The sequence below is a fragment of the Thunnus albacares genome, chromosome 7 (genome assembly GCF_914725855.1).
Source record: "Thunnus albacares chromosome 7, fThuAlb1.1, whole genome shotgun sequence".
Taxonomy (NCBI): domain Eukaryota; kingdom Metazoa; phylum Chordata; class Actinopteri; order Scombriformes; family Scombridae; genus Thunnus; species Thunnus albacares.
In genome coordinates, this window is record NC_058112.1 from 21,727,364 (window position 1) to 21,737,930 (window position 10,567).

General features: G+C 38.3%; 1 protein-coding gene across 3 annotated transcripts in view; it reads right to left on the minus strand.

Annotated features, from left to right (window-relative positions):
• Positions 1 to 9,190, minus strand: part of LOC122986112 (tumor protein p53-inducible protein 11-like) — a 36,923-nt gene extending 27,733 nt beyond the window's left edge. The window contains exons 1-2 of one of the 3 annotated variants that reach the window (XM_044357204.1): positions 9,019 to 9,190; positions 4,992 to 5,111 (exon numbers count right to left, since the gene is read on the minus strand). The gene's annotated coding sequence lies outside the window, so the exon portion shown is untranslated. The remainder of the gene's footprint in view (positions 1 to 4,991; positions 5,112 to 9,018) is intronic. The other 2 variants (XM_044357203.1, XM_044357205.1) reach the window with 2 other exon arrangements.
• Between the last annotated feature and the right edge of the window lie 1,377 nt (positions 9,191 to 10,567).

The following is a 10,567-nucleotide window of genomic DNA, read 5'->3' on the forward strand; positions in this document are numbered from 1 at the left end:
TCGATGCAGAATCGTCCACATCTGCTTTGTGATGCATCTAAGAATCGATTTTTTCCCCCACCCCTAATAGGCACACAGGCCTAAATTAAGTCTTTGTCACAGGGTACTGGTTTCTTCTGGACCAAAACCTACAGAGTATGTCTGATTTTGTGTGTCTGTACGCATTTTTGTTACCTCATTGGAGACCTTGTCGGGACCAGTAGACCTCATGGGGACCAAGGTCTAGTCCTAATGAGGCAAAACGTCATTTCTGACGTCCTGGCTAATGTTAGGGTTACGGAGTGGATTGAGGTTAGGTTAAGGTTTGGCTGTCCACAATGAATGGAAGTCAAAGCAATGTCTTAATAAGGACAGCTGTGCAAACTTGTGTGTGTATGTGAGAGAGATAGAGATAGAGATAGAGATTTGCTCAGCTTTAACAACAATCTGTGAAGAGCTTAAGGTAATCAGATCACTTTTGTGGACAAAAAATAAAATAAAATAATACATACGACTACAGCCAGTAAATAAAACTAAATAATGTGTTGCTGAGAATATTTCCATACTTAAAACTATAATATTTCCAAATTATGTCCAGAAAAAGGTTCCATTCCACTGGGTCACAGCTGACCTTTTTTAAATGCTCTATAACATTAACTTATCTTCAGATCTGCCAAAGCCGCCTCATGGTAAATGTGAATACATCCACACAGCTTGCTAATCAGGTTTTTACAGAGCACCACAAATGCCATGAGGGTTCAGCTGAGTTTACACAGAAACAAATGAGGGAATCAACCTTAGCCGATGGCAAGTCAATGCCTTCACAGGACAGCTGATGATCAAGCACAATGAGGTAGATATCTAATCAGGCCCTATTAGCTTAAATTTATTCCCTTGACAAGAGCCTGTTTGTGACTGCAGGATTTTAATCTATTTACAAGAAAATTAAATTTCAGTGACAAAAAGTTGTTCACTTCGCTGCCTCGTTAAGTCTATCAGGACCAGTAATCATCCAAATAAAATATTAACGGACACTATTAAGGCTTGGCAATACAGTTGTGAAAAATCATTGAATTAATAAAAATGTTTTTTGATCATTTTTTTTATCACAATATAGCAAATGTTAGCAAAATTACATGTAAAATAACCAAACTGACATTCAGTGCAATTAAATAAATATTTTCCACTGTTATCCATTACATAAAACAAAACTCTTCACTAATTTAATACATAACACTTTAACTCATGTTGCTAGAATCATTTGTACAAAAGAATTTTGTTAAAAAGAGAAAGAAAAAACCAAACAGACAGTCAATAAACAATAATATTGACATATTGCCCAAGCCTAAAGACTAGTTATACTTTTACAGGCCGTCTACCCCATTTATCTGTCTCATGTATGTCTAAGACAACAAGTTTTAATCTATATAGTTGTTTACAGCAGCCACATATCACGTTTCAGTTTGCACATGTAACCGCAACCCAAAGTATGAGAAAACAATTGAATTTGCTATGTACTTATATTAAGTGTGAATGTTAAGTCACTTATTCTGTATAGTGAAGCAAGCAAATCCTATAGGAAAAACTAAATAATATAAGCTTTTTGTTTAAACTTAAAACTAAGATTAAAACAATTGCTGGACTGAAAAGCTTTTGTAACAATTGTATTCAATTGCTTAAATACATGTCTGGGAACAGTCAAAAATAAGCAGCACAACTTATCATAGCTAATGTGTTACAATAAAGTGAGCACAGTGTGGGGGTTTCTGTGTGGTGTTATTAGTTGAAATGTGATTCAAATAGTATTTTACTCAGTGGGACATATGAGTCAACCAGTATTAAAACTGATGATGAAGTTAAGACCATTAAGCTCTGTCTTAACAAAGCCAGTCGTGTAGTGTCTCTGTGTTATGGCTGCTTGAGTTCTACTAATCAGGAAAGGAAGTTGGATGTCAAAACTGTTACTATAAGGTGTCACATTAGGGCAGGAAGAGGGTTTTTCCTATCAGTGCCAAGCCAAAGTGTTTGCAGATCTGACACACCAGCACACCACAAATGTATGTGTGTGTGCGTATAATATGTGAATGTGTGAAAGGTAGGGATTAGTTGGCTTCCAGGCTGAATTATATTTTACCTTGGGTTTCAATCATTTTGCACAACAGGGGGATAAGTTGTTAGCATGCATTTGCATATATTTGCATTAAATATGCTTCATCTTTCAGGATGTGGGATTTATTAGGCTACTACTTTCAAGAAAGAGAATGTTTGGACAGCTAGAAACTTAAAAAGAAATGTCAAAAAATCTAATATGCTTCAATCAATAAGAATCTACTGCAAATATGTCAAAGACAAAGTCTGCAGGTGGTCACGTTTGTACAGAGTGTACGCGACTGAGGTATGGGTGACATTTCTTATTGGAAGCACTAGCATACATCACGTTTTGCAGCGAGCCAGGTGTGAAAGGGAATAAAACAGGAGCCCCTGTCTGAATTCTGTTAATTACATACAGAACAGTATACAGTCCTAATACTGTCAAAATTGTCAAGCATGTTCATTTTTTCCAAAGATTTTAAAATTTTAAAATCAACGTAATGTTGATGGAACAAAAAATGTAGAACTCAACTGCGAGGGCAGTGCAGCACCCCGGCTGTCTGTAGCGTGCACACACTAGAATTATCTTGTAGTTCATCTTCAAAAAAAATGCAGCAGTTGAAAGCATTTTTTTAATTTAATGACTACATAATTACTTTTGCAAGGCGAACGTGAAGTACAGATCGTTTATCTTAATTGCTAGTTATGTTTAATATTGTATTTCAGTGGACTCAGGACACCAGTGAATGGTTTGGCACACAGATAACAACTATAAACACTATATATTGATTTCCAGCGTGGTCGGACAACACATCGTATGAACCGGTTCTGGGCAACCATAAATCATAAAACAGGACACCAGGTGTCCTGACTGCAAGAAACAGAAAAGTTGTTTTCCTTTTCCACTGCAGCACAACTAAACTGTTTCAGTAATAGATGTGACCAATGAGCCATTGTTGGATGATTACATTACCTAAAAACCAAGGTAAATATCGAACCCTGAATTTTGTGTGCTGTTACACCCATAGTAGTTAGTGAAATCAGCTACTATTGTGTTTTTTGGAAGGAAACCCGCTCAGAGAGAAAACTGGTTACCAGTCTGACCTGTTACATTAGTAATACTCCATTTTGGCCTAGCAGGATCTGATTCAAACAAAACAGTCATACAAAATTCAGACCAAAACGATTTGGGAATTGTGTCACAGCACTTAGATTCCCACCCTTATCTAAATCATCACAACAGGAAAAGTCAATTAAAAGACACACAAAGTTTGTGCCAAGTTGGACCCGAAACATCTATTCTGTGACTCAATTTGGGCAGCACAGCTGCTGTTGAATGTATTTACATTTAATCAAAAAAAAAAAAAAAAGATTGCTTTTTGGCTTTTGCCTTATTTGACAGTCAGTGAAGAGGGGTATGACGTTACAACAAAGGTCCACTGACTAGAGATTGAATCATGGACACTCCCAATCAACCATATTTGACAATTTACACAAACTTTGGACTTTGTTTTATGTGCTCTCTTTGCATGTTTGTCTTAGAAATACCTGAAAATAGTGATCCATAAAATCTTGTATCTATTTTTAGTTTCAATGTCTGAATGGAATCAGCGAGTAAATGAAAAAGACAGAATGACTGTAAGATAGGGATTAAGCAACATCTGTGGGGATAGCGGTTCATCATATCACCTCAGAGAGGCTGGCAGAGGCTGAGATATTTCCATTTCTTTCATCATTTTGTAAGAGTTGAGTACTTCCAGTAAGAGGTTGCCAGGAGGTCAGCTTACCAGATGGGTGAAAAAAAAAAAAAAGATTGATTCACAGAAGAGTCTCAATTCTTATCTTCTACGATTCTGAATCGATGTTAGTTAATAACGTAATGTTGATGGAACAAAAAATGCAGAACTGAACTGCGAGGGCAGTGCAGCACCCCGACTGTCTGTAGTGTGCACACACTAGAATTATCTTGTTGTTCATCTTCAAAAAAATGCAGCGGTTGAAAGCATTTTTTTAATTTAATGACTACATAATTACTTTTGCAAGGCAAACGTGAAGTATATTATGAACTTTCTACACCATCAACCAGAGACTAACGTTAGCGGAGTGGAGCGGAGCAGCAAACGAGACCGGCAGATCAACACACACTAAAGCATTAAACAACGTAAACCAACTCTGAGGTGAAGAAGATAACTCTGTTTCACCTCAAAAACCCTGCGCCCACTCAGCATCTTGTACAACAACACAGTTTGTTATTCTCATACAGGCAGGAGACTGTAAGATGCTTTCAAATTAATTAATTTGTTAATTAATGTAGTTAACTTTTAAAATAAAAAGGCTGCAGATTGTTTATCTTAATTGCTAGTTATGTTTAATATTGTATTTCAGTGGACTCAGGACAATAGTGAATGGTTTGGCACACAGTATACAAGAGACTGAAAATAGTGCCCCCTTTTCTATTCATTCAATCAAGAATGGGTTTTGAAACAAGAATTAATTCTAAATCGAGACCCAAGAATCAGAAACAAATCGAATTGTGAGCTTACCAAAGATTGACACCCCTACGAGATATACCGTGCAAGTGTTGAAAATGTTAGATGTGATGTATAAGAGCTGCTGAGGAGAACTGAAAGGTGACTTTGTCTAAATGGCAAGGGGGAAATATGAAACCACAAGAAAAAAACGTTCCATGCACACACACACACACACCCAGCCAAAATAATCACAATGCTCCTCTGTGAGCATGAATACATACTGACTCCAAACAACCAGTCTCCACAGCATAGCTCTCTGAACAGCCAACCAGCACAGCCTGGCATATTCCTCATTTTGGGTGACTGCAGGCCTTTAGACATACCAGTCACTAAACAATTATGAATCACTGAAGTGAAACAAACATTCAACAAACAAACAACTTTACTTACTGAATTCAGATACTATGAGATGTGGTGTTGCTCCTAAAACCACAATTTAAGAGGATGATGCTGCTGCTATTGCCACTATTCCGTTCTTCCAAATGTCTTGTGGGGTCCACAAAGATTTACCTGTCAATTAAAAATAACAGCACATGTAAAAATATAAAACACACTTCACACTGTGCAAAGACCAGAGTAGTCCCATAAAGACCACATAAATAGTTTCCATGAGCCAAGGAAAGAAGCTGCAAGCAAGTCAAACAAAAGATAACACCACCTGTTGTACAACATTACCATCAGAACTAAAAGGGTTATCAAATATAATGAATCCAAAATGAGATTTTGTTGAGTTTATGCAGACAGCTGGAACTGCCGGAGGGAAATGACTTGCCAAATATATACAGAAATTATCCACAGTGTTTTGCCACCCCTCAACGATGGAATTGCTTTTCTGTCTTCTCCTGATGTAATCAATGACTTGTGCGGCCTGTCAGTGCCATAAACCAGCAACATCTGAAAAAGTAACATATGGTCTTAGCTTCTCTAATCTTGTCCACTAGAAAAAAACAGAAGCACATCTGCTCTTTGGTCATTATTAAAGTCTATGGCTAACTCGTTGTCACAACAGACAGTAGGAAATTAAAAGCAAAGATGCCAGGAAGAAAGCCATACTCATTGGCTGAACAATATTGCTGGTACTTGGTAGTCCTTAGGGACCAGAGGTCAGTACAGATAAAACTAAACATAGTTTCCCACTGTTTTGTTGAGGTAAATCTATTTGTTACCATTCTAAAAATAAATCTAAAATGACCAAAGCAATACTTTTTGATTTAAAGTCAAAGACACCCACATTGTCTGCTGTGATTGTAAAAAATGAATGATCTATCAGTTCTCAATTAAACTAAAGTCTTCAGCGAAGATCCTTCATAGCTGCTGTCTACAGAAAAATCCTTTTGTGTAACTGCATTTCTGATCTGTTAGGAACGTGCCTCAGGCAGCATAAATACTACCCTCATATGGCCTGTACATTTATACAGTTAAACTATAAATAACCATTAAAATTACAGTTCATTGTGTCATTGGTGGACAGTGTTGTGAATGGAAGTGTTAATTAATCACTGAGGGGTTAAAACAAAAAAAGGGGTCACCATCTGTTTTGGCTACCCAGCATGCAACATGCCAAGAGTGTGTGAAGGACCTGTGGGACTGCCCAGAGCTGTACTCGGTGCTGCTGCCTGCTTCAGTGCCTCTCCACAAAAAGTACACAGACACACATGACCAGCCATCTACATATGCTACTGCTTAACAGCTGAAATACACCAGGCATGGACGCGATGCGTCACTGAAGAACAAGGTCTTCTACCTGCTGCACAGACTCCCGTCTCTGTCACTGCACGCATATTTAGTTTTGTCAAGTGATAATGCAGTTGGTTATGCAGGGTTTGGAAGAAACTGGTACTGAATGAATTAACTAGATCATTTTAACTACAGGATAATGGATACACATTGATTTGATTGATTTGTTTTAATGTGCAATGTTAAAAAAAAAAAAAACCCACAAGGTTGCACTGCTGCTTTGCATTGCCTCTGGTACATTGAAGTATTTATTTGAATAATTTTTAAATAGTTTGTACTTGTTTTTTTACATAGTTCTATGTAGTTTTTACCTGCTGGAGGGCCACACAGCCATGCATAGAGAAAAAAAAGCTGCAGTACAGTTGTATGACAACCTGCACCACTTCTATGTGACATAGAGAGCCACACTGTTGTTCTGCATGAGAGCTATTAGTAAGAAGAGCTTGCAACTAAAGCTGAAAGAGTCTTTGAGGTGACAATATCCCACAGTCACAAGTATCCATGGAAAAAAAAACAGTCTAAAAGGTCATCACCAGGCCAGATCTGACCCATTTACCAGAGCATATTCTGGATTCAGAAAGTGCCAGTGTGTAGGTAAAAATATCTAATGGTTAACTTACTCTGTTTTGGTTTGCTTACTTGTTGTGGTTGGACAGAGAAGCTGGTGAATTTGTACCTCAGCCAGCAAATTGTTGATAACTACATCAGCTCAGCCACAGTATTTTCCATTGCTGTGCAATCCACATCAATTTTATTCATTTGCCACAAAGCAGAAAACTTTGTCACCATGGGCACAAAGAACAGAGCAGGAACGGAAGCCCTGTTTCATTTATCTTATTCCCTCAGCCAATTAGAATCCCCCGTCCGCCCACTGAGCCCGGATGATATGTTGATTCCTGATCACAAGGCGAACAGAGAAACACAGTGCGACTGCTGCCACGGGAATAAGGCTTGATTCAAGAAAAAGAGAAGCAAAATAAGCAATTAAGAAATTTACCAGGCTTCATGCCCTCCTCTGTCAACTCATTTGACATCACAGCTCTTCATTTTGAGATATTAGGAATGTAACAGCCACCAAGTCACTTCCCTCATGTTATTATTGGCTTCTGTTTGACCCAAGCCAGCATCTCGAGTTAGGTTTTGTTGTGTGTTGAAATGTTTGTAGCATTACAAACAGAAGAACAAAATTAGCACCAGCCACCAGCCAAATGCTGGTAAAATATGCAAGTGGCTGATAGATTTGCTTCACTAACCAGCCAAAAAAAACAGTGGTAATCTATTGAGTGGCTGGTAAAATTCGAACATTCACTAGCCATTTGGCCAGTGGACAAAAAAGTTCATTTTGCACCTTGATTACAAACGTGGGCATGTTGATCCAGCATGCATTAAGCAGTGTTGTCATTTTAAGAGGAAAATACAACTGTTTACTGTTTGTTTCTTCCACCTTAAACACTTTTTCATTTTATATTTATCAGTCATCAGATGAACAATCCTTTGATTGAGACTTTCTATACACAACTAAAGAGTGAGCTACAGCTCAGTTAACAACTTCACAACTCTGACAAGATGACGGTTTAGTCTGAGAGTGTTGCAGCATTGCTGAACTGCACTTGGGACAAGTCTTGACACACCAAACACTAACCTGTTCTGTGTTGCACAGACTCTCACACTGCATGATATATATCTACTAAGACATCATCAGCTACTCCACCACACCTCATACTTTTGCAATTAGTCTCATTTAATTGTTGCATTTAATTCCCATTAAAATTTTGAGTGTACACTGACACAAACTCCACTCATTTTTATGTGACCATTTGTGGCACAACACTGTTAATGTATCCCCTTTCCTGCAGATAAACACATCTGGTATGACAATGGTATTTTTTCATGACACATCTTTAAGTGCTGCCTTCATTAGACCATTTCTATCACCCAATTTGCTAGATATTACTGTATTTTTGGCTCTTACTGACCAGTTTTCACCTGTTAAGTAAACTCCACTTTCTTCAACATGCTAGATTTGAAGGGCTGCTCAAATTCACCAGCACAGACTAGAAAGATGTTGACTTCTGTTTCGTTTAATAATGACATCACATTTCTACAGAGGGCTTGTAACTGGGTAAACAAAATAATTTGTTGCTGTCTAAAGTCAACCTTTGGCTGCTGTCGGTTAAATAACTTCACAGTAACTGGGTGGGGTGTTTCAGAAGCTGTTTCTACGGTTATGACGCGAAATGATTTAGAAAAAATGCGTTAAGCGTTTTCCTTACATAGCATTAACACGAGGCAAAATTGCTAGCTTAACTTAACGTTGCTGTTTTTAAAAAACATACTTATTTAACCTTAACGGTTTATTTTGTCAGAGCAGTCCACCATGCTCAACTTCACTTCACCAGCCAGCATTATTTTACCTGTAGTTTAAGAAAATTCACACAAACTACTGCTACAACAAAATAACTTAACCGCCGGTTTTAAAAAAAATAAAATAAAAGAAAATAAAAATAAACACCATAAATACATTGTCGTTAAATCTCCCTGCGCGGAAAGAATTATATTGTAGCTAGCAGTTAATGAAGTCTCCAAGACGTTGACAGGCACAAACACAGCTTAAAACATCTTGAAGTGGGAAACACAATACTAAAGACGATAAAAAGCAAAGGATATATGTGTAACTTACAGTCGGAAGCGGAACAGTCTCCAGAGTTTACTTCAGAGTGTAGCCGTTACTGCGGTGGGGGAACAGAAGATAGTGTGCAGGCACTCCGTGTTTTCTCAAACCCCAGAGCAGCAAACAATCCAGGAGCTACCGACTACCGTAATGTCTAGAGCACACACACAAAAACGCACACCGGATTGTGTTCACCGTAATACATGGACAGAGCGCGTTATCTTTTTTTCCCCCCCATCCGCATTCTGCGAAGACCCGCCCCTACTCTGCCTCTTATTGGCTCAGTCTGACCCTGATGTTTTAACCCTGAACCTAACCATCACACTCCCCATGCCTAAATCTAACCAACGAAGGCAACAAGTATTAGCCAATCAGAGGCAGAGTAGGACGGGTCTTTGCAGAATGCAAGTGGGGGAAAAAAAATGAGATGGCCAGGGCCGTAGCCAAGATTTAGATGTACTAGGGCAGTGGTAGGCAAATAGTAGCCCATAAGCCAAATCTAAGGATTCAGATTTGTGCCATTATAATCAAACTAAACTTCTTCAATATCAAACAAAAATAAGAATTTGAGAGAGAATAAAACTTGCTGGAGCAAAAAACAGTTATCTCAAAAGTAAGGCGTATAACTTGCAAACAATTTATCTGTGTAACGGAGTAAACTACTGGTCTTCTGCTTTGTTGATATGTCTTTTTGTTTACAGTTCCCTCTGCTTCTTTCTCACTGATTAGACTTTTGCCCTCACTGTCAGCTTTGCGGTTACGCTGCCAGCTCTCTCGTTTGTGCTGCCTGACTTTATGTTTGCAGTTCTGACACAAACCTCTCAATAAGCTTTAATAAGCCAGCAAAGGTAGCCAAACAGTGGAACTCATTTAATTTTACAGCTTTTCTTCCTCACAAAAATTGTGACACAAACCCCTCACCAGTTCAGGACCTATACAGCACATGCAGGCTGGTTTGCGGAAAAGAAGTTATCCCATGCCTGAAGACATGACTCATTCAGAGGTGATCTATCTTTCTTTCTCTGACACACCCTCTCATCAAACAACATTCTTTGACTATCACACAAAATTAAAAAAAAAAACTGTTGAAAATTCATAATACAAGCTCACATTTTAGGTCTCCAGCTTCTTTAAAAGTGCATATCCAAAGATGAAAACAAGGACTGGAGGATGGCGTCTGTACAAAGCAGGCGGTATAAAAAAAACTTAAAGAAAACCTCATATGCACGTTGTAATGGAATTATAGTTTGTACCTGCTGTGAAATATTTCTGATAACATTTGTATCTCTGGAGGGGGGGAACCCTGCTGTACATTGTTCCTTCACAGGAAGAATTTGATCTAGCACCTCCTCCCTACGATACCCAGGAGTTTTCATTCATGCCAAAGGCTGAATGCAAGAATTGCTTTGAAGTGATACCTTTGCAGCTTCTTACCCTCCATGTAAAACAATGTAAAGCCCCAGAATGTGACACACTTTCAGATTCTCAACCAGAGGTAAACATAAGTCTACTTGTTGCTTGTAACTGCCTTCTAGAAAGAGGGATGCCAAGTAACTTA